Below are 27,391 nucleotides of genomic sequence, written 5' to 3' on the forward strand. Positions count from 1 at the left end.
AAACACTTTCAGGGCATCGAGGGACAGGAATACAAAGTAAACAGACGTTTCTCAAACCTCCTCTATGCTGCACATCCCTCTAAATGATCTCCCATCAACCCTTCACCTATTCCCTGACAGAACTCATCTGGGTCCAACAGCACCGGAGAGACAACTCGTTGTAAAACATGAAAGAGAACCGGTTTGACATATCAGCCTATCATGTCAGCCAGGCCAGGTTCGATTCCCACGGGGGACCAGTAGGAAAGTGTGAGTCGCTCTGGATAACAGCGTCTGCTAAATAACACGAGTAAAGAATAATGTCAAGGACTGTATATATTTACACAAATAGTAGAGGCTATTGCACAGAAACATACAAGAGCACGTCCCCCCCCCCTCCCGGGTACACGGTTTGTTTTTTGCCCTAGCACTTCACAGCTGATTCAAATAACCAACACATCATCAAGCTTTGATTATTTGAATCAGCTGTGTGGTGCGAAAACAAAACGTGACACCGGGGGCAGGGGACCGGGTAACCGGGGAAACTCTGGTCTAGTCCACAATGAGAATCAGCGTTGATTAGTGACCTCTCCAGGTTGACTACAGACAGAGTGTGTGTGGTAAGCAGGCAGAATGGGCGGAAGACATTATGATAATATGTTTTGGGACAAACAGACACGGTTGAGTGCCTGCATGTATGTATGCATGTGTGTGTGTGTGTGTTAATGTGTGTGTGTTAATGTGTGTGTGTGTTAATGTGTGTGTGTGTGTGTGTGTGTGTGTGTGTGTGTGTGTGTGTGTGTGTGTGTGTGTGTGTGTGTGTGTGTGTGTGTGCACGGTGAACCTACCTGATGCTGTATGTAGGCGTGTACCCTCTCCAGCATTCCCTCGCAGGTGTACTCATAGGGTAAGTATGGCTCGACCTGCAAAGACACACACCCACACACCCAGATTCCCACAGATCAGAACATTTCCACAGAATGTGTTGCTAGGCAATCAACATAACACCACTAAATTACCATATTTTCCAAATTTCAATATTGTTTTGCCCGTTTCCCCATCGTTCATCCTAATTGCAATAAATAGCCAATTCTACCCAGTTGACTGCTCAGTTGGTTGAAGTATTTAGCTATTTTTATTGACTTGGCAAAGCTTTGGATACGGTAGACCATTCCATTCTTGTGGGCCGGCTAAGGAGTATTGGTGTCTCTGAGGAGTCTTTGGCCTGGTTTGCAACTACCTCTGTCAAAGAGTGCAGTGTATAAAGTCAGAAAATCTGCTGTCTCAGCCACTGCCTGTCACCAAGGGAGTACACCAAGGCTCGATCCTAGGCCCCACGCTCTTCTTAATTTACATCAACAACATAGCTCAGGCAGTAGGAAGCTCTCTCATCCATTTATTTGCAGATGATACAGTCTTATACTCAGCTGGCCGCTCCCCGGATATTTTGTTAAATGCTCAACAACAAAGCTTTCTTAGTGTGCAACAAGCTTTCTCTACCCTTAACTTTGTTCTGAACACCTCCAAAACAAAGGTCACGTGGTTTGGTAAGAAGAATGCCCCTCTCCCCACAGGTGTGATTACTAAAGCTTGAGGTTGAGCTCTAGGTTTGGTTTCCTCTATTGTAATCTCTCCTCTTTCACCCCAGCTGCCAAACTAACCCTGATTCAGATGACCATCCTACCCATGCTAGATTACGGAGACATAATTTATAGATCGGCAGGTAAGGGTGCTCTCGAGCGGCTAGATGTTCTTTACCATTCAGCCATCAGATTTGCCACCAATGCTCCTTATAGGACACATCACTGCACTCTATACTATTCTGTAAGCTGGTCATCTCTGTATACCAGTCACAAGACCCACTGGTTGATGCTTATTTATAAAACCCTCTTAGGCCTCACTCTCCCCTATCTGAGATATCTACTGCAGCCCTCATACTCCACATACAACACCTGTTCTGCCAGTCACATTCTGTTAAAGGTCCCCAAAGCACACACATCCCTGGGTCACTCCTCTTTTCAGTTCACTGCAGCTAGCGACTGGAACGAGCTGCAACAAACACTCAAACTGGACACTTTTATCTCAATCTCTTGGACACTCTTACTGACAGTTGTGGCTGCTTTGTGTGATGTATTGTTGTCTCTACCTTCTTGCCCTTTGTGCTGTTGTCTGTGCCCAATAATGTTTGTACCATGTTTTGTGCTACTACCATGTCGTGTTGCGACCATGTTGTTGTTATGTTGTGTTGCCACCATGCTGTGTTGTCATGTGTTGCTGCCTTGCTATGTTGTTATCTTAAATCTCTCTTCATGTCGTGTTTGTTTTGCCCTTTTCTTTATTTTGAATGTTTAATCCCAGCCCCCGTCCCCGCAGGAGGCCTTTTGCCTTTCGGTAGGCCGTCATTGTCATTAAGAATTTGTTCTTAACTGGTTTGCCTAGTTAAATAAAGGTTCAATAAAATAAAAATTATTATTATTATAATACCAGGATTGTGTGTTTTCTTCTACGAGCTGAATACAGTATTACTTAACTGGATGTCCCTTTGGAACCAAGTGTCTCTGATAATATGTCGGAATATTTCAAGGAAACACATTTTTTGATTAAGCACAAATAGTTCTGTTCAACTTTTCCATTAGGAAGACGTGGAGCCTGAAAGTACAGACCACATGTTAATAATGTATCCCGTCCAGTTTCAACAGTAGATCACGTATCTAATGTTCCAAATCTCACTTGTAAACGATGCATCACTCAGTAAATCATGTTTTAATACAACATGTTTCACTGCATGTGAAATCTGACTTTTCCAATTTCAAATAAAGAAAAGCCAACGTGTAGAGAGGATTTATGAAAAAAAGTTACACATCACAAATCTGAACCATAAAGCAGAGCGAGGCAGTCTCCACCTCCCTCCCTCCTTTCCTCCCTTCCTCCCTCACTGCCTCCCATTTATTAAAGAGGGATAAATATGAAAACAACAGGTCAGTGGAATGGACAGAATGAGAAAGGGGGAACATAGAGAGAGCGAGAGAGAGAGAGACCGAGCAAGAGAGAGACATAGAAAGAGAAATGGATAGGGATTTATGTGAACATGAAGAAGTGTCAGCCAGAAGAAATTGCTTGGTCTGCATGGCTGAGCATGTGGAGCCGCCCTGGACAGAGAGCCAGCCCACAGACAAACAGGGGGAGTGTGCAGTCTCCAGAAAGGGGTGAAGTGGCCTATCAGCCATCTATCACTGGAGTGAGTGAGTGAGTGACAGAGTGAGTGACAGAGTGAGTGACAGACAGACAGACAGACAGACAGACAGACAGACAGACAGACAGACAGACAGACAGACAGACAGACAGAGAGTAAGCGGCAGGGCACTGAGCTACGGCATGTCTGACAAGACACAGCAGACAGCAGGAGAGTGGAGAGGGGAGAACACACACACATTTAGAGACACACAGACACACACACAAATACACACAAAATCACACACCATTAGTCCACATTTACTGCTAATTACTCCTTGGCTGTGGACACACCGTTTCCCAATGCTAGCATAGCATACACCACTGTCCTAGGTTAAATCATTGCAGCTAGTTCTTGTCCATATGGAGCTTTCGGAGGTGCATTTCAAGTGCACATTATTTCCTGGATGGAGCGAGCTGAAACGTCATTTAAAAAAGCAGCGTCTCCCGATCAGCATCAAATCAAAATCAAATCAAATTGTATTAGTCACATGCAATGCTTACTTATGAGCCCCAAGAATACAGTTTTAAAAAATACAGATAAGAATAAGAAATAAAAGTAAAAAGTAACTAAAGAGCAGAAGTAAAATAACAATAACGAGACTATATACAGGGGGGTACCGGTACAGGATCAATGTGCGGGGGCACCAGTTAGTTGAGGTAATATGTATATGTAGGCAGGGTTATTAAAGTGACTATGCATAGATGATAACAACATAGAGTAGGAGCGGTGTAAAATAGGGGTGGGGAGGGGGGGCAATGCAAATAGGCTGGGTAGCCATTTGATTAGGTGTTCAGGAGTCTTATGGCTTGGGGGTAGAAGCTGTTTAGAAGCCTTTTGGACATGGACTTGGCACTCCGGTACCGCTTGCCGTGCGGTAGCGGAGAGAACAGTCTTTGACTAGGGTGCCTGGAGTCTTTGACAATTCTTAGGGCCTTCCTCTAGTATAGAGGTCCTGGATGGCAGGACGCTGGGCCCCAGTGATGTCCTGGAACCGTTCGCTCTACCCTATGTAGTGCGTACGGCCCAGTTGCCATACCAGGCAGTGATGCAACCCGTCAGGATGCTCTCAATGGTACAGCTGTAGAACCTTTTGAGGATCTGAGGACCCATGCCAAATCTTTTCAGTGTCCTGAGGGGGAATAGGTTTAGTTGTGCCCTCTTCAAGACTGTCATGGTGTGCTTGGACCATGTTAGTTTGTTGGTGATGTGGACACCAAGAGACTTGTTAACTCTCAACCTGCTCCACTACAGCCCTGTCGATAAGAATGGGGGCGTCTTTTTCCTGTAGTACACAATTATCTCCTTTGTCTTGATCCCGTTGAGGGAGAGGTTGTTGTCCTGGCACCACACGGCCAGGTCTCTGACCTCCTCCCTATAGGCTGTCTCGTCGTTGTCAGTGATCAGGCCACTGTTGTGTCATCGGCAAACATAATGATGGTGTTAGAGTTGTGCCTGGCCGTGCAGTCATGAGTGAACAGGGAGTACAGGATGGGGCTGAGCACGCACCCCTGAGGGGCCCCTGTGTTGAGGATCAGCGTGGCGGATGTGTTGTTACCTACCCTTACCACCTGGGGGCAGCCTGTCAGGAAGTCCAGGATCCAGTTGCAGGGAGGTGTTGTCCCAGGGTCCTGTTTAGTCCCAGGGTCCTTAGCTTAGTGATGCGTTTGGAGGGCACTATGGAGTTGAATGCTGAGCTGTAGTCAATGAACAGCATTCTCATATAGGTTTTCCTTTTGTCCAGGTGGGAAAAGTGTGGAGTGCAATAGAGATTGCATCATCTGTGGATCTATTGGGGTGGTATGCAAATTGGAGTGGGTCTAGGGTTTCTGGGATAATGGTGTTGATGTGAGCCATGATCAGCCTTTCTAAGCACTTCATGACTACCGACGTGAGTGCTACGGGTTGGTAGTCATTTAGGCAGGTTACCTTAGTGTTCTTGGGCACAGGTACTAGGGTGGTCTGCATAAAATGTGTTGGTATTACAGATTCAGACAGGGAGAGGTTAAAAATGTCAGTGAAGATACTTGCCAGTTGGTCAGCACATGCTTGCAGTACACATTCTGGTAATCCGTCTGGTCCTGTGATCTTGTGAATGCTGACCTGTTTAAAGGTCTTAGTCACATCGGCTGCAGAGAGCGTGATCACACAGTTCCAGAACAGCTGGTGCTCTCATGCATGTCTCAGTGTTATTTGCCTCGAAGCGAGCATAGAAGTAGTTGAGCTCGTCTGGTAGGCTTGTGTCATTGGTTGGGATATGTACAATACGTACGGTCACTGTGGAGACGACGTCATCGATGCACTTATTGACTGATGTGGTGTACTCTTCCATGCCATCAGAGGAATCCCGGAACATATTCCAGTCTGTGCTAGCAAAACAGTCCTGTAGCATAGCATCTGCTTCATCTGACCACTTTTTTTATTGATATAGTCACTGCTTTAATTTTTGCTTGTAAGCAGGAATCAGGAGGATAGAATATGGTCAGATTTGCCAAATGGAGGGCAAGGGAGAGCTTTGTATGCGTTCCTTTGTGTGGAGTAAATGTGGTGCAGAGTTTTTTTTCTCCCTCTGGTTGCACATGTGACATGCTGATAGAAATTTGGTAAAGCGGATTCCCTGCATTAAAGTCCCCGGCTACTAGGAGTGCCTCCTCTGGGTGAGTGTTTTCTTGTTTGCTTATGGTGGAATACAGCTCAATCAATGCTGTTTCAGTACCAGCCTCTGACTGTGGTGGTATGTAAAACAGCTAAGAAAAATACAGATGAAAACTCTTTCGGTAGATAGTGTGGTCTACAGCTTATCATGAGATACTCTCCCTCAGGCGAGCAATAGCTCGTGCGCTAGCTGTTATTTACAAAAATACATAGTCCGCTGCTCCTTGTCTTACCAGACGCCGCTGTTCTATCCTGCCATTACAGCGTGTAACCAGCCAGCGGTATGTCGATAGTGTCATCATTCAGCCACGACTTCGTGAAGCATAAGATATTAGAGTTTTGAATGTCCCGTTGGTAGTTTAATCTTGCGCCTAGGTCATCGATTTTATTCTCCAAAGATTGCACGTTTTCTAGCAGAATGGAAGGAAGTGGGGTTAATTCGATCGCCTACGAATTCTCAGAATGCAGCCCGCCCTTTGACCCCTATTTCTCCCCCTCGTCTTCACACAAATCACAGGGATCTGGGCCTGTTCCCGAGAAAGCAATATATTGTTCGCGCCGGGCTCGTCAGACTCGTTATATGGTTGTACAATCCTTCTCTGGTGGAACATAGTGTGTTTGGTCACTGCCAAAGAAACCAATGAGTCAAGAAATACATGAAATAACTGTACCTTGGTACTCATGATCTCTCTGATGGCAGAGTCAAACTCCTGGGAGTTGTTGTAGTCTACTGTCATGACGTGGGGCCGCCCGATGTACTGCTCTGCGTACGGGTGCTGGGACGACACCTGAGAGGGGTGGAGTAAAGAATTAGTAGAATATTCCAGTTAAAAGCAATATTCTGTGATGTATAAGTGGCACATTTGGTGTACAATCGGGAATGTTGGTCGTTAATTTTCAACTGAAGAGTGGTACAGTACTAGATACGGTGTTGACCAATGGGAGCTCACCTCTCGAGACGTTGGCTTGCCTCTGAAGAACTCGTGGTTGAGCGAGCTGTGGGGTGGGTGGAACTTGGGCTGCAGGTAGATGCACCCATTGGCTATGGCCTCCAGGGGGGCGGGCCCTTCATAGGGGAAACCAAACCCAATGAAGAGCTGGTGGAGGAGACGAAGATGATACCAGTTAACCATCAGTTATTTTATTAATGCTTGTCAATTGAAAATGCTGCCATTTACAGATATACCAGGGACTGGAAGGTAACTGTGTGTTGGCCTTGCGTGGCTGCTGTTGTAGTTAGTGCTGGTGCAACAGTAGTGTGTGTGGAACTAGTGTGTGCGTGTGTGTGTTGTGTGTGCGTATTATGTGTGCATGCATGGCGCCTGAATGTGTTTGCGCACGTACAGATCTAGGATCTTCATTTGAGCCAGTTTGCTACAGCAAGAAAATAATCCTGCAGCAACAGGAAATATGATTTATTATGAGGATTATAATGAATGGACATTGTTTGTATGGGTTGATACATTCCCCGTAACTGAAAATCAAGTCTGAATTTCAAAGTTAAGAAGCCTTTTTAAACCTCGAATACACTTAAAATGTCCTGCATTGCAGGAAAGTTATCCTGCAACAGGGTGATCCAATTAAGATCCCACGTCTGTAGTGTGTTACCTCTTGTGTATGTTGTGTCTTGTGTGTGTGTGTGTTCCAGTACCTTGGCCTTGCGGAGCAGCGTCTGCAGCTCGTGCTGGGGCAGCAGGCCGTGGTTCTTGACGTAGGCAGGCACCTCGGGGGGGCGCTGGGTCTCGTAGTACACTGTCCCGTGGACCTCCATGTACCTGTGGAGGATCTGGAGGAAACCCTCCTTACCCTGCTGATAGACAAGGAGGAGGGAAGAGAGAGAGAATGTAAGAAAGTGAATGGGGAGTTGGTGAGCGAGGAGAGGAAGTGGGACGGTGGAAAAAGTCATGAGTGGGTGAGAAAGGAAAGGGAGAGAGTGGGAGGTTTGAGTTTGAGGGAGAAAGTGGAGGAGCACGTGCGGATGGGAGAGGGGGAGGGACGGAGGGAGCGAGAGACAGAGAGGGAAGGAGAGATGGAGAGAGAATGAGGGAGGTAGAGATGGAGAGCAAAGGAAGGAGTGAGAGATGGTGAGAGAGATGGAGAGGGAAGGAAGGAGGGAGATGAGAGGTAAGGAGGGAGATGAAAGGGAAGGAAGGAGGGAGAGATGGAGAGGGAAGGAAGGAGGGAGATGAGAGGTAAGGAAGGAGAGAGAGATGGAGAGGGAAGGAAGGAGAGAGAGATGGAGAGGGAAGGAAGGAGAGAGAGATGGAGAGGGAAGGAAGGAGAGAGAGATGGAGAGGGAAGGAAGGAGAGAGAGTTGGAGAGGGAAGGAAGGAGAGAGAGATGGAGAGCAAAGGAAGGAGAGAGAGATGTAGAGGGAAGGAACGAGGGAGATGAGGGAGATGAGAGGTAAGGAGGGAGGGAGAGATGGAGAGGGAAGGAAGGAGAGAGAGATGGAGAGGGAAGGAAGGAGAGAGAGATGGAGAGGGAAGGAAGGAGGGAGATGAGAGGTAAGGAAGGAGAGAGAGATGGAGAGGGAAGGAAGGAGAGAGAGATGGAGAGCAAAGGAAGGAGAGAGAGATGTAGAGGGAAGGAAGGAGGGAGATGAGGGAGATGAGAGGTAAGGAGGGAGGGAGAGATGGAGAGGGAAGGAAGGAGGGAGATGAGAGGTAAGGATGGAGGGAGAGAGAGATGGAGAGGGAAGGAAGGAGGGAGATGAGAGGTAAGGGTGGAGGGAGAGAGAGATTGAGAGGGAAGGAAGGAGGGAGATCAGAGGTAAGGAGGTAGGGAGAGATGGAGAGGGAAGGAAGGAGGGAGATGAGAGGTAAGGAGGGAGATGAGAGGTAAGGATGAAGGGAGAGAGAGATGTAGAGGGAAGGAAGGAGGGAGATGAGAGGTAAGGAGGGAGGGAGAGATGGAGAGGGAAGGAAGGAGGGAGATGAGAGGTAAGGAGGGAGATGAGAGGTAAGGAGGGAGGGAGAGATGGAGAGGGAAGGAGGGAGATGAGAGGTAAGGAGGGAGGGAGAGATGGAGAGGGAAGGAAGGAAGGAGGGATATGAGGGGGAAGGAGGTAGAGAGAGATGGAGAGGGTAGGAGGGAGGGGAGAGCTGGAGAGGGAAGGAGGGAGATGAGAGGGAAGGAGGGAGATGAGAGGTAAGGAGGGAGTGAGAGATGGAGAGGGAAGGAGGGAGATTAGGGGGAAGGAGGTAGAGAGAGATGGAGAGTGAAGGAGGGAGGGGAGAGCTGGAGAGGGAAGGAGAGACAGAGAGAATGATGTGATTAGAGGTGATGCGTTAATGGCTGTGTGTGTGGTTGTTTATGAGTGTACATATAAATGGGAATGAGTGTGTGTGTTAGTGTCTGTGTTAGTGTGTGTGTACGCGTGATAATGCACTATGACTGTTTGTGTGTGTGTGTGTATGAGTGGTTGTGAATTCCCTGAGCGAGTGTGTGTGTGTGCTGTGTGAACGTTAGCATCTTCACACAGAGAGAGGCAGAGCCATTGCCTGTTAGTGAGCGCAGGGCATTTAATGTGACAGACCCCTTTAGAAAACCCAAAGAGACACACAGTGCCGCACTGCCGTGGGCCGTCAATATGAATGAGGGGAAGTGCTAGGGATCTGGCATGGTTTCCTGCACACGTGTGCACACACACACAGACCCTTTCTCTCAATCCCTCTCTATCTTATCACACACATTTGGCCCCGAGCGTCTCTTCCCGGTGCCAGAGAGCGAGGAGCGAGGCGTCCATGTAAGGACGCAGGGAAAAAATACTGGCAGACTGCCAGTACCACCCCAGGCACCCAGGGGGCAGCAGCAGAGCACAGCATTAGCCAGCCTGTGACAGCCGGTTCCACTCATCTCCTTACTGGCTGCTATGACATCCCTCTCCCTGACCTATCTGTGGCGCTCTCACACGTCTCTACCTATCTAATTGGTTCATTCAGTGGTTTATTCGGACGCCCATTGGCTTTTGCTGAAGCATCAGCTACTTTTCCTGGGGTCCACAAAAACACAAAACATGACAAGTAACAAAACACTGATACACTGATGGACAAGGACAGACACACGCATTTCATATACAACAATATACAACCAATAATACAAAATAAATAATAATAATAGTATGAATGTGTGTGTCTTCATAGTCCCTCCGTTCCATCATGCAGTAATGGGGCTGTAGGAGTAAAGATTGTAAAACAGCAAGCCTGCCCATACATTGAAATGAATAGATTGTGCCTGTACATTGAAATGAATAGATTGTGCCTGTACATTGAAATGAATAGATTATGCCCATACATTGAAATGAATCGATTATGCCCATACATTGAAATGAATTGATTATGCCCATACATTGAAATGAATTGATTATGCCCATACATTGAAATGAATTGATTATGCCCATACATTGAAATGAATTGATTATGCCCATACATTGAAATGAATCGATTATGCCCATACATTGAAATGAATTGATTATGCCCATACATTGAAATGAATTGATTATGCCCATACATTGAAATGAATTGATTATGCCCATACATTGAAATGAATTGATTATGCCCATACATTGAAATGAATTGATTATGCCCATACATTGAAATGAATCGATTATACCCATACATTGAAATGAATAGATTATAAATAGGGAGTACACATACCTATTGTGGCATACAAGCAAACCACATCTACACACAATAACAGATGTGCTTTCTGGCTGAATCTATACAGTGCATTCATGTGCCGAAGCAACAGTACATCTTTCTTCTGAGAGGCACAACCTTTAAACCCAATAGCGCATCTTAAGTGGATATGGAGGCTTTGTGTTTTTCGTGTGGGTGAGAGAAGTGCAAAGATGTTGACAATAAAAGGGGATGCATTTTGAGGTGAGAGATGTGTGAGAGTGTGTGTGTGAGCGCACTCGTGTGTGTGTGTGTGTGTGTGTGTGTGTGTGTGTGTGTGTGTGTGTGTGTGTCCATGCACTTCACCTGTGTGTGTTTAAGCATGGGCACCCTTTCATAGCTAGCCTCCACGTCTGAAAAACAAAACAACCCCCCACCCCCTCAATGTGAATCAACCACAGCCCAGGTCTCCTTATTGACTTCCTGCTTCCTGGATGTTAAGAAGCTTACTGTATCCCTGTTCTATTGTGTGCTCGCCCTGTAGGCTGTGCTGTAATTGGTTGGCTGCTGCGATAGATGGTTTCCTATGAGGATTTTCCCAGCCAATTAGGAGATTAGCCAACGCTCTGAGTGCACCAGACACTATGAATTAGAGCCAACGAAACAGAGAGAGAACCACACACACCCAGACGCTCACACACGGATGTAACCCAGGTTTAGCCCAGGCTAGCTAATCCTTGACCTGGCTTGACTGGGCCAGTCCCGTGCCACATTAGTAATGCTAATTATCTAACATGGATTCTATTCTCAGGAATCAGTTCATATAGATCAAGGTTGGGTTACGAGAGTGTGAAAAATGGCCGGGACTCGGGGAAGATGAACGTTTTGTTTATACAATAGAAGTCACAAACGAATAAAAAACGATGAAAATGAAAGCTGGAATATTTACTACACAACAAACGTAAGATACAAAACAAAATAATGACAAGAACTAAACAACTAAAACGCCCCCCCCCCTAAGGAAAAGCAAAGCTAAAAAAGAGGCGTTTTAAGAGGTCTCTTAAATTACGTCCACAGTTTGGGCCTCCCTCAGGTTCTCTGGCAGGCAATTCCAGAAGCCGGGAGCATAATAACTAAAGGCGGCCCAAAAAACACCCCAAAAAGTCGGTGGAGGTTCTGACTAAACGGCGAGTAGGCTATACAAATGTATAAAGATAATTGTGCACTCTATATACAAGCTCCCAGTAATGTATTTGGTGAACCAACGTTTCGGCATCACTGTGCCCTCTTCAGGGTGAACATACAGCAGAGGAGGCTGCTGAGGGGAGGACGGCCCATAATAATGGCTGCAAAGTGGGGGAATGGAATGGCATCAAACACGTGGAAAACATGTGCTTGATACCATTCCACTAATTCGGGGGGGGGGGGGGGGGGGCATGAACATACTGGCAACATACTGGCTCCAAAAACACAAAGCACCTGCAGGCCTCTGCAAAACTCTATCTTCCCCTCTCCATACTCACAATTTCAATTTTTGAGGAGGCTGGTTGCAAAGACAAGGAGCGATATCCCAGGCAAAAAGCACAAGAAACCCCCTATGCCCATTGGAATACGAGATGGAGTCATCACAATAATGTTTACGGCTTTGGCCTGCCTTACAGGCCCGACTCACAAGGTTAACGTTTCAGAAATCAATACTAGCACTATCCCTTAAAACCCAACACACACCTCTCCTCTACTCATGTCTCCATGATACGACTAAGCCCAATACCACATAGCGCAAGCTATCGATTTGCTCGACAAATTGCCTCAAGCGGCAGAAAGAGAGACAGCAGAAGTTAACCCCCCAAAAAACAACTGTTTCGAGAGCGTTGAGAAAGATAGAACCACTACTTCATAAAATGGGCACGTGAAGTCTGGGTCTGCTCCAGTATTTTTGATTGGACCAGATGTCCTAGTCGCTCGCCCAGTATTCAGAAAGACATCTGTGGCACCACATAGCTTCCCAGTCCAATAATTCATATATATATATATATATATCGCAGACAGCTGCGTGCTAAGATTAGCGGTGGACTGTTCAAACCACTCGTGTCTTGTCAATTCACCATTATCTCTACACAAAACGTGCATAAAAGAAAAGGCAAAGGAAGGCATTGTGATAGCAGCTGTATGCGAGGTCAAACTGACAACCCCAGGAGTCTGCATTGGGTGTTCATAGAGAGTGTGATTATGGAGGAAACGGTGAACTGAATGTATGAGCCGAGGTTTAAGAGAGAGGGAACAGGGCCGGTGTGTTTCGACTGAGAAGAGTCTTACCTGGAGCTGCAGCAGAGTATATCATCCGCCAAGATGCAATGGAGAGACGCACGGGAGGAGGAGAGGAGGGGACAGGAGAGAAGAGAAGTGTCGAAGAAGAGAGGGGAGAAGAATGCGGAAGGGGACAGGGAACAGGGAATCGAGGAGGGGAAAGACAAGAGAAAGAACAAACAAATATTCAACTCCATCTGTCATGTATTGCATTTCCCCCCTTCTGTTCCTGTAAAGCGGCAATTGCTCGACGTTCGCAAGCCGTTTCTAAAATATCATCTGTCTCGCCTTGAGATGCAAGACTAAACCATTGAATGACATTCCGCGGGAATTGCCGCACGCCAACAGAGGGGGAGGGGGAACAAAGCTACAGCTAAACCAGGTCTTTAAACGAAATCCAGTTCGAGTCTCTCCCTCATCGAATATGCACTGTGAGCAACCAGGCTGCTTTTGAAAGGAAATTTGGCTGCAAATGAAGGCTGTAGGACGCCGTTAAATGCATCCACGTGCGGCTGTGTGCCAAATGTAATATCTTCTATAGATAGTAGATACATGGCATGTCGATCGTTTGGTCTGTTATGCAGTTAACAGCTCTGTAGTGTACACCGGGGGAGTGAGAAGTGTGTGAGTGTTTAGGAGGGGTGTGGTAACTTAGTGTGGATGAGGATGTGAATACGATTGTAGCCCCTCAAGTAGTTTATATTGATTTAACCTCTTGTTCTTGACTGTAGGAAATGGAAATGAGCTGATTTAACATGGTACTGCTTCTCATCCATATTGAGTCTGTCTGTGAGTCTCCGTGTATCTATTGGACGGTCTGTCTAAAAACCTGTTTTTGCTTTGTCATTATGGGGTATTGTGTGTAGATTGACGAGGGGAAAAAAACAATTTAATCCATTTTAGAATAAGGCTGTAAAGTAACAAAATGTGGAAAAAGTTAAGACGTCTGAATACTTTCCAAATGCACTGTATGTATATATTTCAATTGACTGATTTCCTGATATGAATTGTAACTCGTTGAAATTGTAACTCGTTGAAATTGTAACTTGTTGAAATTGTTGCATGTTGCATTTATACTTTTGTTCAATATAATACACACACGCGCACGCACGCACGCACACACGCGCGCGCGCGCACACACACACACACACACACACACACACACACACACACACACACACACACACACACTTGATGGTTTTTGCAACTGCACTTGAAGAAATGTTCACATTTTCCGCATTGACTAACCTTCATGTCTTAAAGTAATGATGGACTGTCGTTTCTCTTGGCTTATTTGAGATGTTCTTGCCATAATATGGACTTGGTCTTTTACCAAATAGGGCTATCTTCTGTATACCACCCCTACCTTGTCACAACATAACTGATTCACACTGTGAGTCTCCATTAACTTTTAACAAGGCACACCTGATAATTGAAATGCATTCCAGGTGACTATCTCATGAAGCTGGTTGAGAGAATGCCAAGAGTGTGCAAAGCTGTCATCAAGGCAAATGGTGGCTACTTTGAAGAATCTAAAATCTAAAATATATTTTGATTAGTTTTTTTAGTTACTACATGATTCCATGTGGGTTATTTCATAGTTTTGATGTCTTCACTATTATCCTACAATGTAGAAAATAGTTTTTTTTTAATTAAAAAATTATGACGGGTACTGTATATATACACTGCTCAAAAAAATAAAGGGAACACTTAAACAACACAATGTAACTCCAAGTCAATCACACTTCTGTGAAATCAAACTGTCCACTTAGGAAGCAACACTGATTGACAATAAATTTCACATGCTGTTGTGCAAATGGAATAGACAACAGGTGAAAATTATAGGCAATTAGCAAGACACCCCCAATAAAGGAGTGGGTCTGCAGGTGGTGACCATAGACCACTTCTCAGTTCCTATACTTCCTGGCTGATAGTAGTGCAGCTCATCCAGGATGGCACATCAATGCGAGCTGTGGCAAGAAGGTTTGCTGTGTCTGTCAGCGTAGTGTCCAGAGCATGGAGGCGCTACCAGGAGACAGGCCAGTACATCAGGAGACGTGGAGGAGGCCGTAGGAGGGCAACAACCCAGCAGCAGGACCGCTACCTCCGCCTTTGTGCGAGGAGGAGCAGGAGGATCACTGCCAGAGCCCTGCAGAATAACCTCCAGCAGGCCACAAATGTGCATGTGTCTGCTCAAACGGTCAGAAACAGACTCCATGAGGGTGGTATGAGTGCCCGACGTCCACATGTGGGGGTTGTGCTTACAGCACAACACCGTGCAGGACGTTTGGCATTTGCCAGAGAACACCAAGATTGGCAAATTCGTCACTGGTGCCCTGTGCTCTTCACAGATGAAAGCAGGTTCACACTGAGCACATGTGACAGACGTGACAGTCTGGAGACGCCGTGGAGAACGTTCTGCTGTCTGCAACATCCTCCAGCATGACCGGTTTGGCGGTGGGTCAGTCATGGTGTGGGGTGGCATTTCTTTGGGGGGCCGCACAGCCCTCCATGTGATTGCCAGAGGTAGCTTGACTGCCATTAGGTACCGAGATGAGATCCTCAGAACCCTTGTGAGACCATATGCTGGTGCGGTTGGCCCTGGGTTCCTCCTAATGCAAGACAATGCTAGACCTCATGTGGCTGGAGTGTGTCAGCAGTTCCTGCAAGAGGAAGGCATTGATGCTATGGACTGGCCCGCCCGTTCCCCAGACCTGAATCCAATTGAGCACATCTGGGACATCATGTCTCGCCACCTCATCAGGAGCATGCCCAGGCGTTGTAGGGAGGTCATACAGGCACATGGAGGCCACACACACTACTGAGCCTCATTTTGACTTGTTTTACGGACATTACAGCAAAATTGGATCAGCCTTTAGTGTTGTTTTCTACTTTAATTTTGAGTGTCACTCCAAATCCAGACCTCCATGGGTTGATAAATTTGATTTCCATTGATCATTTTTGTGTGATTTTGTTGTCGGCAGATTCAACTACGTAAAGAAAAAAGTATTTAATAAGAATATTTCATTCATTCAGATCTAGGATGTGTTATTTTAGTGTTCCCTTTATTTTATTTTGAGCAGTGTATATTGAACAAAAATATAAACGCAACATGCAACGATTGCGTCGACTTTACTGAGTTAAGGTTCATATAAGGAAATCAGTCATATGAAATGAATTCATTAGTACCTAATCTATGGACTTCACATGACTGGGCAGGGGTGGGGCAGCCACTGGGGAGCAGTAAAATGGGGGGAGCTGAAAGTCCGTATTGCCCAGCGATAAAATGCTAATTAATTACTTTAAAATCATACAATGTGATTTTCTGGATTTTTGTTTTAGATTCCGTCTCTCACAGTTAAAGTGTACCTATTATAAAACTTACAGACCTCTACATGCTTTGTAAGTAGGAAAACCTGCAAAATCGGCAGTATATATAATACTTGTCCTCCCCACTGTATATGCTGTATAAAGTATTCACACATTAAAATGCTAAAACTCAGTCACGCAAAGCACAAATAAAACATCACAGATCACAGAAAAACATTTACATTCCTCCACAAATAAAATCCCCAATCAATACTTTAAATTGCCCGAACGGCACCAGAACATCAAGATGAAACGTTTTCAGAATTTTGTTCCAGCAATACAGTGCATTAAAACTAAAAGCAGGTTTATCTAGCTCGGTGGAGACACTAGGAACCTCAAGAGTTGTGAACGGATTAGGCAACTCAGGTGGCTGTACCTCAACAGCAAAGTTAGATAAGACGAAAGCTTATAAAGTATAGCCTTGGAAAGAAAAAGGGAGTCATGTAGAGATCTACGGGGCTTTGGCGAAGTCCAGCCAACCTTTTGACACAGGATACAGTGATGAGTATCAAAACTGTCGCCTGGAACAAACCGAAGGGCACTATGGTAGATGGAATCCAAAGGTTTAAGAGTAGTAGCAGCTGCAGTTTGATAAATAACATCACCATAATCAAGAACAGATACAAATATTGACTTAACAATCTGCTTCCTACTGCTTAGAGAAAGGCACCATCTGTTTCTATAGAAAAAGCCAACTTGAAATCTTAGCTTCTTAAACCAGCTCATCTATATGTTTTGAAACGTCAAATCCACATCAATCCAAAGGCCTAAGTATTCATTCTAAGAGCACAGGGATATTCCGGGTACGAGCTGGATGACATAAAGCATCTCTAGATTAAAGATCAGATATGCTTCATTCATTAAGGGAATTTGAACGGCTCTACAAAAATCTAAAAAGATTCCCCCCCCCCGGCTCTTTACCCGACTACGTATAACTAATGTCAGTGGGATAATTATCTCTCTGCACGCAGACCTGGACTGAAATAGTGTTGGAAATCTTTTAAGTACATTAAGTGTTTGCTTGAGCCGGCCTGGAGCGCTAGGTGGGCACTTTTGGGACTATCCCATTTTATACGGGCAAGCTAAATCAAGTACAGCTAAAGTATTTGAAATGATACATATTATTTGAACCCATGTCTCTCTGTGAGTGGATTGTGTGTGTGTGTGTGTGTGTGTGTGTGTTGTCGTGGCAGAATCAGAATTCTTTAGGTAACATTTATAAATAAGATGTTTTATTCATTTTCATAAGCATGCTTATGTGGAAAAGTTACTTGGGCCCAGAGAGGGGAGAGGTCGGGTTAGTCTTATCTGTGAATGTGTCTGTAACTATTCCTAAACCATGTGAATGGATGGGGTGATTAATGGGGAACCAGTTAGGTGGCTCCACAATGTCTGTGTGCCAGTCACGTCTCTCTGTAAGCTTGTCCAGGAGGGGGTGTATTTGATATATGCCATTGGATGAAGTAATATTTTTGGTTCTAAGTGGTACCAAGAACGAGATAGGAACTTAGTTTAGGAGACCAAACTGAACGATAATTTATAGCCAATTCTGTCTGGCTATGTGTGTCTTTGCCATAAAGGATCTCAGTTGCCAATATGTAAGCACTCTCAGAGAATTAATTTATGACACTGAATTGATCTGCGAGTCACAGGGCTATGGTGAAGCTCATATAATTAAAAATTGACTTTATGATAACTCTGACTTGTGTGTGGTTTGCACTCTCATGATTTGGTAATACAGGACATTTCCACGACAGTGTGTTTTGCCTACCTTCCACATGCTGGCCTCCTTGCCGTAAACCACAGCCATGTTGTTGACCTTGTTCTGCATGATGCTACTCTTCTCGGTGTCGTTCAGCTCCTCAGAGACAAAGCCCATGAACGAGTTGTCTGGAGTGTGGGCTGAGTAGAGGAGGGTGAGAGAGAGGGAGGAGGGAAAGGGCAGAGTGAGGGGAAGGGAGAGTGACAGGGGAAAAGATTGAGACAGATACAGAAGATATAGTAAACACACAGGTGTATACCTTCATCTCATTTGAACGTTAGCTTAACAATATCCTCAGTGAAATGTGAAGAGGTTCTACTGATATTGATATGGCCTGTGCCTCAGTCTAATTCTAATATGCTAATTCAAAAAGGTATTGTAAGTGTGGCTAATCTAAAAGCTGTCTGTATGCTAAAGTCCTGGCATTGTTGTGTTAAGTGGTGTGTTAAACCTAGGTGGATTCTGCAGGTATCCATTGTGGGTGCATTATAGCCAGGTGGATAGGTACAGATGTAGGATCTTAATTTGAGCCAGTTTGTTACAGCAGGAAAATAATCCTGCAACAGGAAAAGTTCATTATAATGTGGATTATAATTAATGGACATTATTTTTGTAGGGGTTGATACATTTTTCGTTAGGGCAAATCAAGTCTGGCATTTTAAATGGAAATTACAAACTTTAGAAGCCTTTTAAAATCTTGAATACACTAGATGTTTGCATTTCCGTCTCTGCTGGAAAATGCTCAGCAACAAATCAGTGATCATCTGTACTGGTGGTGCAGAATATATAGCGATGCTAAGTGGTGCTGTGGAGGATGGAGTGGGTGAGGGTGGATAAAGTCAAGTGCTCTGTTAGCTCAATGACATGCTATGAAAAGCAGAGTCAGTCAGATAGTGAAGGCCAGGGCTCTATGATGGTGGAATCCTACTGTGTCCCACTGTGGCCTCCTAACTCTCACACCACTCTGGCCTCCTAACTCTCACATCACTCTGGCCTCCTAACTCTCCCATCACTCTGGCCTCCTAACTCTCCCATCACTCTGGCCTCCTAACTCTCCCATCACTCTGGCCTCCTAACTCTCACATCACTCTGGCCTCCTAACTCTCACATCACTCTGGCCTCCTAACTCTCCCATCACTCTGGCCTCCTAACTCTCACATCACTCTGGCCTCCTAACTCTCACATCACTCTGGCCTCCTAACTCTCACATCACTCTGGCCTCCTAACTCTCACATCACTCTGGCCTCCTAACTCTCCCATCACTCTGGCCTCCTAACTCTCCCATCACTCTGGCCTCCTAACTCTCACATCACTCTGGCCTCCTAACTCTCCCATCACTCTGGCCTCCTACCTCTCACATCACCATGTCCTCCAAACTCTCCCTCCTAACTCCCTCCTAACTCTCCCATCACTGTGGCCTCCTAACTCTCCCTCCTAACTCTCCCATAAGTAGTTTTGGACTTGACATCCAATAATAGTGAACTAACCTTTTTAATATGCCATTTTCCAAAAGCAAATAATAATTGAGCCCCAACAAGCACATGGCTATATTCAGGTCTTAATTGTAGCCCTCTTCCCAATACACCTAATATCTGCTGAAAGTTTCATGGGTGGTGCTTTGCCTTGGACCCTCACACTCCTCCCCCTGAATCGCTATAATATAATGACGTTGTTTTACGTCCAATACTGCGGTAGACTGAATCAACAATCTGAGACCAGGAAATCTTACAGATTGGGCCTTTAATCATGGTCTCTGCAACCATCCATTGTGTTGTAATACTAATGAGTGACAATCCATATTGATGTATACTTACGGAACATGGTCATGTACTGTCTGGAGTTGAGGTTCCAGTAGCCCCAGTTGGTCCTGTAGCCGTGCAGGGTGGCGTAGTCCTCATGGTTGTAGGCCGGCTCTGTCCCAAAGGTGTCAATCACACGGATGTGGCACCTGAAATAAGGAGCACATTTTAACACGACACCAGCGAGCAAATTTACTCATCTGACATTTCCTGTCAAAAGTGGTATTAAATGTGAGATTAATTTAAACATCATGTGTATTTCTGAACATGCTGAAAACTGATAGAACTTGTCAGAACAGACGAAGCCCGACTTCTGAATGCTTGTTTTTGACATGAATGTTTTGTATGAATGTAAATAACTTAATAAATTACATGTCACAATAGATTTTTAGACAGAATTAATCATTTCAGTAATGGCCACAATGCATCACCACCGCTCTTTCCCCCCCGAAAGCCTTTGTGTTTTCTCAAAGGCCGTAATCACAAGTGGAGGTCTGTGTTGGTTAATCGGTCTTTCAAATAGTGTGTGTGTTTGTGTGTGTCTGTGTGTGTGTGTGTGTGTGTGTGTGTGTGTATTTGTCTGCTCGATATGCAGGGTGTGTGTCTGTTTGACAAGCTATGTGTCTGTCAAGAGAGAACACAGAAAAAGCAACGAAGGTTAACTACCATCAATACCAGTTTTCAAGACACACATTGCTGAACATACTATCGACACTACGGCGACAAAGGCTCACTATGGAACGGCTGTAAAGTAGCAGTTAATAGATATAGCTGTGCCTCTGTTGATGGGAGAGGGGCATCAATCATTTCTGTTGTTCCAAAAGCTACCAAGTGTTGTTTGGGAGCTGAGATGGAAAACCAAGTAATATAAGCAGAATTAAAGGCCAGTTTACCCTCTCAGAAATGTAAGGGCACGTAATTGAACTAGAAGCAGCATGCTAAAGTAATGGCTATGGGGAATACTGAGAAATTGGGTAATAACTATCTCTTGGAATCAAGGAAACTGAACAGGCAGTTAACCCACTGTTCCTAGGCCGTCATTGAAAATAAGAATTTGTTCTTAACTGACTTGCCTAGTTAAATAAAGGTCAAATTAAAATTAAATTTTTAAAAAAGGGTGACATGGTAACTCATGGTAACTCACGGATTCCCTACACAAGCTCCAAAGCCCTAACAGTTCTGCCCTGGGCTTTGCCAGTCTAGTGAGTGTTAAATCCGGCCACTGTCTGAGCTCAGGGACGATTAGTAGAAGAAGCTGAAGACCTGTGAGAGCCCAGGGCATTTCCATCGAACAGAACCCACGCGATTAGTAGAAGAAGCTGAAGACCTGTGAGAGCCCAGGGCATTTCCATCGAACAGAACCCACGCGATTAGTAGAAGAAGCTGAAGACCTGTGAGAGCCCAGGGCATTTCCATCGAACAGAACCCACGTGCACCAACATGTGAAGTACATAGGAGCATATCAAATTGGATGTCAGATGAAAGCGAAGAGTCTATATTTTTGGGAAATGAAGGCATAGATACATTTTTCTTTCCATTTTCCAGCTTAGAAACTTGGCATAAGTAAAGGCTTTTATTTATGGAGAAATAGATGTAAAAGGGGTCTTAGGGATTTCAAGGTTTTACTGCTAACCTACAAGGCATTACATGGGCTTGCTCCTACCCATCTCTCTGATTTGGTCCTGCCGTACATACCTACACGTACGCTACGGTCACAAGACGCAGGCCTCCTAATTGTCCCTAGAATTTTTAAGCAAACAGGTGGAGGCAGGGCTTTCTCCTACAGAGCTCCATTTTTATGGAATAGTCTGTCTACCCATGTGAGAGACGCAAACTCGGTCTCAACCTTTAAGTCTTTACTGAAGACTCATCTCTTCAGTGGGTCATATGATTGAGTGTAGTCTGGCCCAGTAGTGTGAAGGTGAATGGAAAGGCTCTGGAGCAACGAACCGCCCTTGCTGTCTCTGCCTGACCGGTTCCCCTCTTTCCACTCTGATTCTCTGCCTCTAACCCTATTACAGGGGCTGAGTCACTGGCTTACTAGGGCTCTTTCATACCGTCCCTAGGAGGGGTGCGTCACTTGAGTGGGTTGAGTCACTGATGTGATCTTCCTGTCTGGGTTGGCGCCCCCCCTTGGGTTGTGCCGTGGCGGAGATCTTTGTGGGCTATACTCGGCCTTGTCTCAGGATGGTAAGTTGGTGGTTGAAGATATCCCTCTAGTGGTGTGGGGGCTGTGCTTTGGCAAAGTGGGTGGGGTTATATCCTTCCTGTTTGGCCCTGTCCGGGGGGACCACAGTGTCTCCTGACCCCTCCTGTCTCAGCCTCCAGTATTTATGCTGCAGTAGTTTATGTGTCGGGGGACTAGGGTCAGTTTGTTATATCTGGAGTACTTCTCCTGTCCTATCCGGTGTCCTGTGTGAATTTAAGTATGCTCTCTCTAATTCTCTCTTTCTCGGAGGACCTGAGCCCTAGGACCATGCCTCAGGACTACTTGACATGATGACTCCTTGCTGTCCCCAGTCCACCTGGCCGTGCTGCTGCTCCAGTTTCAACTGTTCTGCCTGTGATTATTATTATTTGACCATGCTGGTCATTTATGAACATTTGAACATCTTGGCCATCTTCTGTTATAATCTCCACCCGGCACAGCCAGAAGAGGACTGGCCACCCCACATAGCCTGGTTCCTCTCTAGGTTTCTTCCTAGGGTTTGACCTTTCTAGGGAGTTTTTCCTAGCCACTGTGCTTCTACACCTGCATTGCTTGCTGTTTGGGGTTTTAGGCTGGGTTTCTGTACAGCACTTTGAGATATCAGCTGATGTACAAAGGGCTATATAAATACATTTGATTGATTTGATTCTTAGAAAATATACCAGAAAAAGTCGTAAAAGGTATCAGAAATACAGTACCAGTCACTCATTCAGTACCACACCCACTCATTCAAGGGTTTTTCTTTATTTGTACTATTTTCTACATTGTAGAATGGTGAAGACATCAAAACTATGATATAACACATATGGAATCATGTAGAAACCAAAAAAGTGTTAAACAAATGGAAATATATTCTATATTTGAGATTCTTCAAAGTAGCTACACTTTGCCTTGATGACAGCTTTGCTCACTCTTGGCATTCTCTCAACCAGCTTCATGAGATAGTCACCTGGAACGCATTTCAATGAACTTTTAACCTTGTTAAAGGTTAATGTGTGGAATGTCTTTCCTTCTTAATGCGTTTTTAGCCAATCATAGCCTTGGTTTCTCAAATGATTGCCTCGCCTGGTTCACCAATTACTTCTCTGATAGAGTTCAGTGTGTCAAATCGGAGGGCCTGTTGTTCGGGCCTCTGGCAGTCTCTATGGGGATGCCTCAGGGTTCAATTCTTGGACCGACTCTCTCCTCTGTATACATCAATGATGTCACTCTTGCTGCTGATGAGTCTTTGATCCACCTCTATGCAGACGACACCATTCTGTATACTTCTGGCCCTTCTTTGGACACTGTGTTAACAACCCTCCAGACGAGCTTCAATGCCATACAACTCTCCTTCCGTGGCCTCCAATTGCTCTTAAATACAAGTAAAACTAAACGCATGCTCTTCAACCGATCGCTGCGGTTCTGGACAACTACAAATACCTAGGTGTCTGGTTAGACTGTAAACTCTCCTTCGAGACTCACATCAAACATCCCCAATCCAAAGTTAAATCTAGAATTGGCTTCCTATTTCGCAACAAAGCATCCTTCACTCATGCTGCCAAACATACCCTTGTAAAACTGACCATCCTACCGATCCTCGATGATGTCATTTACAAAATAGCCTCCAATACCCTACTCAATAAATTGGATGCAGTCTATCACAGTGCCATCCGTTTTGTCACCAAAGCCCCATATACTACCCACCACTGCGACCTGTACGCTCTCGTTGGCTGGCCCTAGCTTCATACTCGTCGCCAAACCCACTGGCTCCAGGTCATCTACAAGACTCTGCTAGGTAAAGTCCCCCCTTATCTCAGCTCGCTGGTCACCATAGCAGCACCCACCTGTAGCACACGCTCCAGCAGGTATATCTCTCTGGTCACCCCCAAGACCAATTCTTCCTTTGGCCACCTCTCCTTCCAGTTCTCTGCTGCCAATGACTGGAACGAACTACAAAAATCTCTGAAAGTGGAAACACTTATCTCCCTCACTAGCTTTAAGCACCAGCTGTCAGAGCAGCTCACAGATTACAACACCTGTACATAGCCCATCTATAATTTAGCCCAAACAACTACCTCTCCCCCTACTGTATTTATTTATTTTGCTCCTTTGCACCCCATTATTTTATTTCTACTTTGCACATTCTTCCACTGCAAATCTACCATTCCAGTGTTTTACTTGCTATATTGTATTTTTTTTGCCTTTACCTCCCTTATCGCACCTCATTTGCTCACAATGTATATAGACTTATTTGTCTACTGTATTATTGACTGTATGTTTGTTTTACTCCATGTGTAACTCTGTGTTGTTGTATGTGTCGAACTGCTTTGTTTTATCTTGGCCAGGTCGCAATTGTAAATTAGAACTTGTTTTCAACTTGCCTACCTGGTTAAATAAAGGTGAAATAAAATACAAAAAAAATACAAAAATCAGTTATGTTGTGACAATGTTGGGGTGGTATACAGAAGATGGCCCTATTTGGTAAAAGACTAAGTCCATATTATGGCAAGAACAGATCAATTAAGCAAAGAGAAATGACAGTCCATTGCTTTAAGGCATGGAGGTCAGTCAATCAATGTAGAACATTTCAACAACTTTTAAAGTATCTTCAATTGCAGTCGCGAAAACCATCAAGCACTATGATGAAACTGGCTCTCATGAGGACCGCCACAGGAAAGGAAGACCCAGAGTTACCTCTGCTGCAGAGGATAAGTTCATTAGAGTTACCAGCCTCAGAAATTGCAGGACCAAAGAAATGCTTCAGAGAGTTCAAGAAACAGACATATCTTAACATCAACTGTTCAGAGGAGACTGTGTGAATCAGGCCGTCTTGGTCGTATTGCTGCAAAGAAACCACTACTTAAGGTCACCAATAATAAGAAGAGACTTGCTTGGGCCAAGAAACACGAGCAATGGACATTAGATCTGGTGGAAATCTGTCCTTTGGTCTGATGAGTTCAAATGTGAGATTTTTGGTTCCAACCATCGTGTCTTTGTGAGACGCAGAGTAGGTGAACGGCTGATCTCTGCATGTGTGGTTCCCACACATGCACACTTATTCATCATGGCTACCACAAGATACACCATCCCATCTCATTTGCCCTTAGTGGGACTATCATTTGTTTTTCTACAGGACAATGACCCAAAACACACCTCTAGGCTGTTTAAGGACTATTTGACCAAGGAGATTGTTGAATCAGCTGACCTGACAATCACCCGACCTCAAACAAATTGAGATGGTTTGTGATGAATTGGACCGCAGAGAGTGAACAAAAAGTTCTCAGCATGTGTGTGAACTCCTTCAAGACTGTTGGAAATAAAGAAAAACCCTTGAATGAGGTGTGGTGTGGTAGCCATGATGATTTCATTACATTTCACTATAGCACAACGGTTTGATTTGTCTAATCTTAGCAATTTCTTCTTAGCTAGCTACATAGCCGTCTTTGTATCAAAGATAATTGCGTAATTATCGTATTTCGTCGTCCTAACGTAGTCTACACTGCTATCTGCCCAGCAGCTAGCCAGCTAGCCAGCTAGCTAACGTCCACCGGCTACCGAATAGCAGCACTGGAAAAACTATTACACTCAACTGAACGACTTGATTAGTGTAGTGTTAGCTAGCTACATAGTTGTCTTTGCTGTCTTCGTATCCAAGATAATTGTGTAGTTTAGAGTGTGTAGTCTTAGAGTGATTATCTTAATTTACCGAGGTTAGCTAGCCAGCTATTTGTCGTCCTTAACGTAGGAGACACTGCTAGCTAGCCAACAGCTAGCCAACGTCCACCGAATAGAACTTCCTCACTCAACAACCCGGTCGCATTCCGCTTCGCTCCACAGGTAGTATCACATTTTCATTTCATTTCATTACAGTACAACGGTTTGATTTGTTTGATCGTAGCTAGCTATATAGCTAGCTACATAGCCGTCTTTGTATCAAAGATAATTGTGTAGTCTAGAGCGATTTTCTAGGTTAGCTAGCCAGCTATTGTCGTTCTTTTAACGCAACGTAACGTAATCAACACTGCTAGCTAGCCAGCTAGCCCCCAAATAGCAGCACTGTAGAAACTATCACACTCAACGGAACGACTTGATTAGTGTAGTGTCAACAACGCAGCCACTGCCAGCTAGCCTACAAAGTCAACAACGCAGCCACTGCCAGCTAGCCTACTTCAGCAGTACTGTATCATTTTAATCATTTTAGTCAATAAGATTCTTGCTACGTAAGCTTAACTTTCTGAACATTCGAGACGTGTAGTCCACTTGTCATTCCAATCTCCTTTGCATTAGCGTAGCCTCTTCTGTAGCCTGTCAACTATGTGTCTGTCTATCCCTGTTCTCTCCTCTCTGCACAGACCATACAAACGCTCCACACCGCGTGGCCGCGGCCACCCTAATCTGGTGGTCCCAGCGCGCACGACCCACGTGGAGTTCCAGGTCTCCGGTAGCCTCTGGAACTGCCGATCTGCGGCCAACAAGGCAGAGTTCATCTCAGCCTATGCCTCCTCCAGTCCCTCGACTTCTTGGCACTGACGGAAACATGGATCACCACAGATAACACTGCTACTCCTACTGCTCTCTCTTCGTCCGCCCACGTGTTCTCGCACACCCCGAGAGCTTCTGGTCAGCGGGGTGGTGGCACCGGGATCCTCATCTCTCCCAAGTGGTCATTCTCTCTTTCTCCCCTTACCCATCTGTCTATCGCCTCCTTTGAATTCCATGCTGTCACAGTTACCAGCCCTTTCAAGCTTAACATCCTTATCATTTATCGCCCTCCAGGTTCCCTCGGAGAGTTCATCAATGAGCTTGATGCCTTGATAAGCTCCTTTCCTGAGGACGGCTCACCTCTCACAGTTCTGGGCGACTTTAACCTCCCCACGTCTACCTTTGACTCATTCCTCTCTGCCTCCTTCTTTCCACTCCTCTCCTCTTTTGACCTCACCCTCTCACCTTCCCCCTACTCACAAGACAGGCAATACGCTCGACCTCATCTTTACTAGATGCTGTTCTTCCACTAACCTCATTGCAACTCCCCTCCAAGTCTCCGACCACTACCTTGTATCCTTTTCCCTCTCGCTCTCATCCAACACTTCCCACACTGCCCCTACTCGGATGGTATCGCGCCGTCCCAACCTTCGCTCTCTCTCCCCCGCTACTCTCTCCTCTTCCATCCTATCATCTCTTCCCTCTGCTCAAACCTTCTCCAACCTATCTCCTGATTCTGCCTCCTCAACCCTCCTCTCCTCCCTTTCTGCATCCTTTGACTCTCTATGTCCCCTATCCTCCAGGCCGGCTCGGTCCTCCCCTCCCGCTCCGTGGCTCGACGACTCATTGCGAGCTCACAGAACAGGGCTCCGGGCAGCCGAGCGGAAATGGAGGAAAACTCGCCTCCCTGCGGACCTGGCATCCTTTCACTCCCTCCTCTCTACATTTTCCTCTTCTGTCTCTGCTGCTAAAGCCACTTTCTACCACTCTAAATTC

General features: G+C 45.3%; 1 pseudogene; it reads right to left on the reverse strand.

Moving 5' to 3' along the window:
* LOC115103797 (alpha-1,6-mannosylglycoprotein 6-beta-N-acetylglucosaminyltransferase B-like) overlaps positions 1 to 27,391 on the reverse strand; it is a 102,110-nt pseudogene that overhangs the window by 4,185 nt on the left and 70,534 nt on the right.

This window comes from Oncorhynchus nerka, linkage group LG21, assembly GCF_034236695.1.
Source record: "Oncorhynchus nerka isolate Pitt River linkage group LG21, Oner_Uvic_2.0, whole genome shotgun sequence".
NCBI classification, from domain to species: Eukaryota; Metazoa; Chordata; class Actinopteri; order Salmoniformes; family Salmonidae; genus Oncorhynchus; species Oncorhynchus nerka.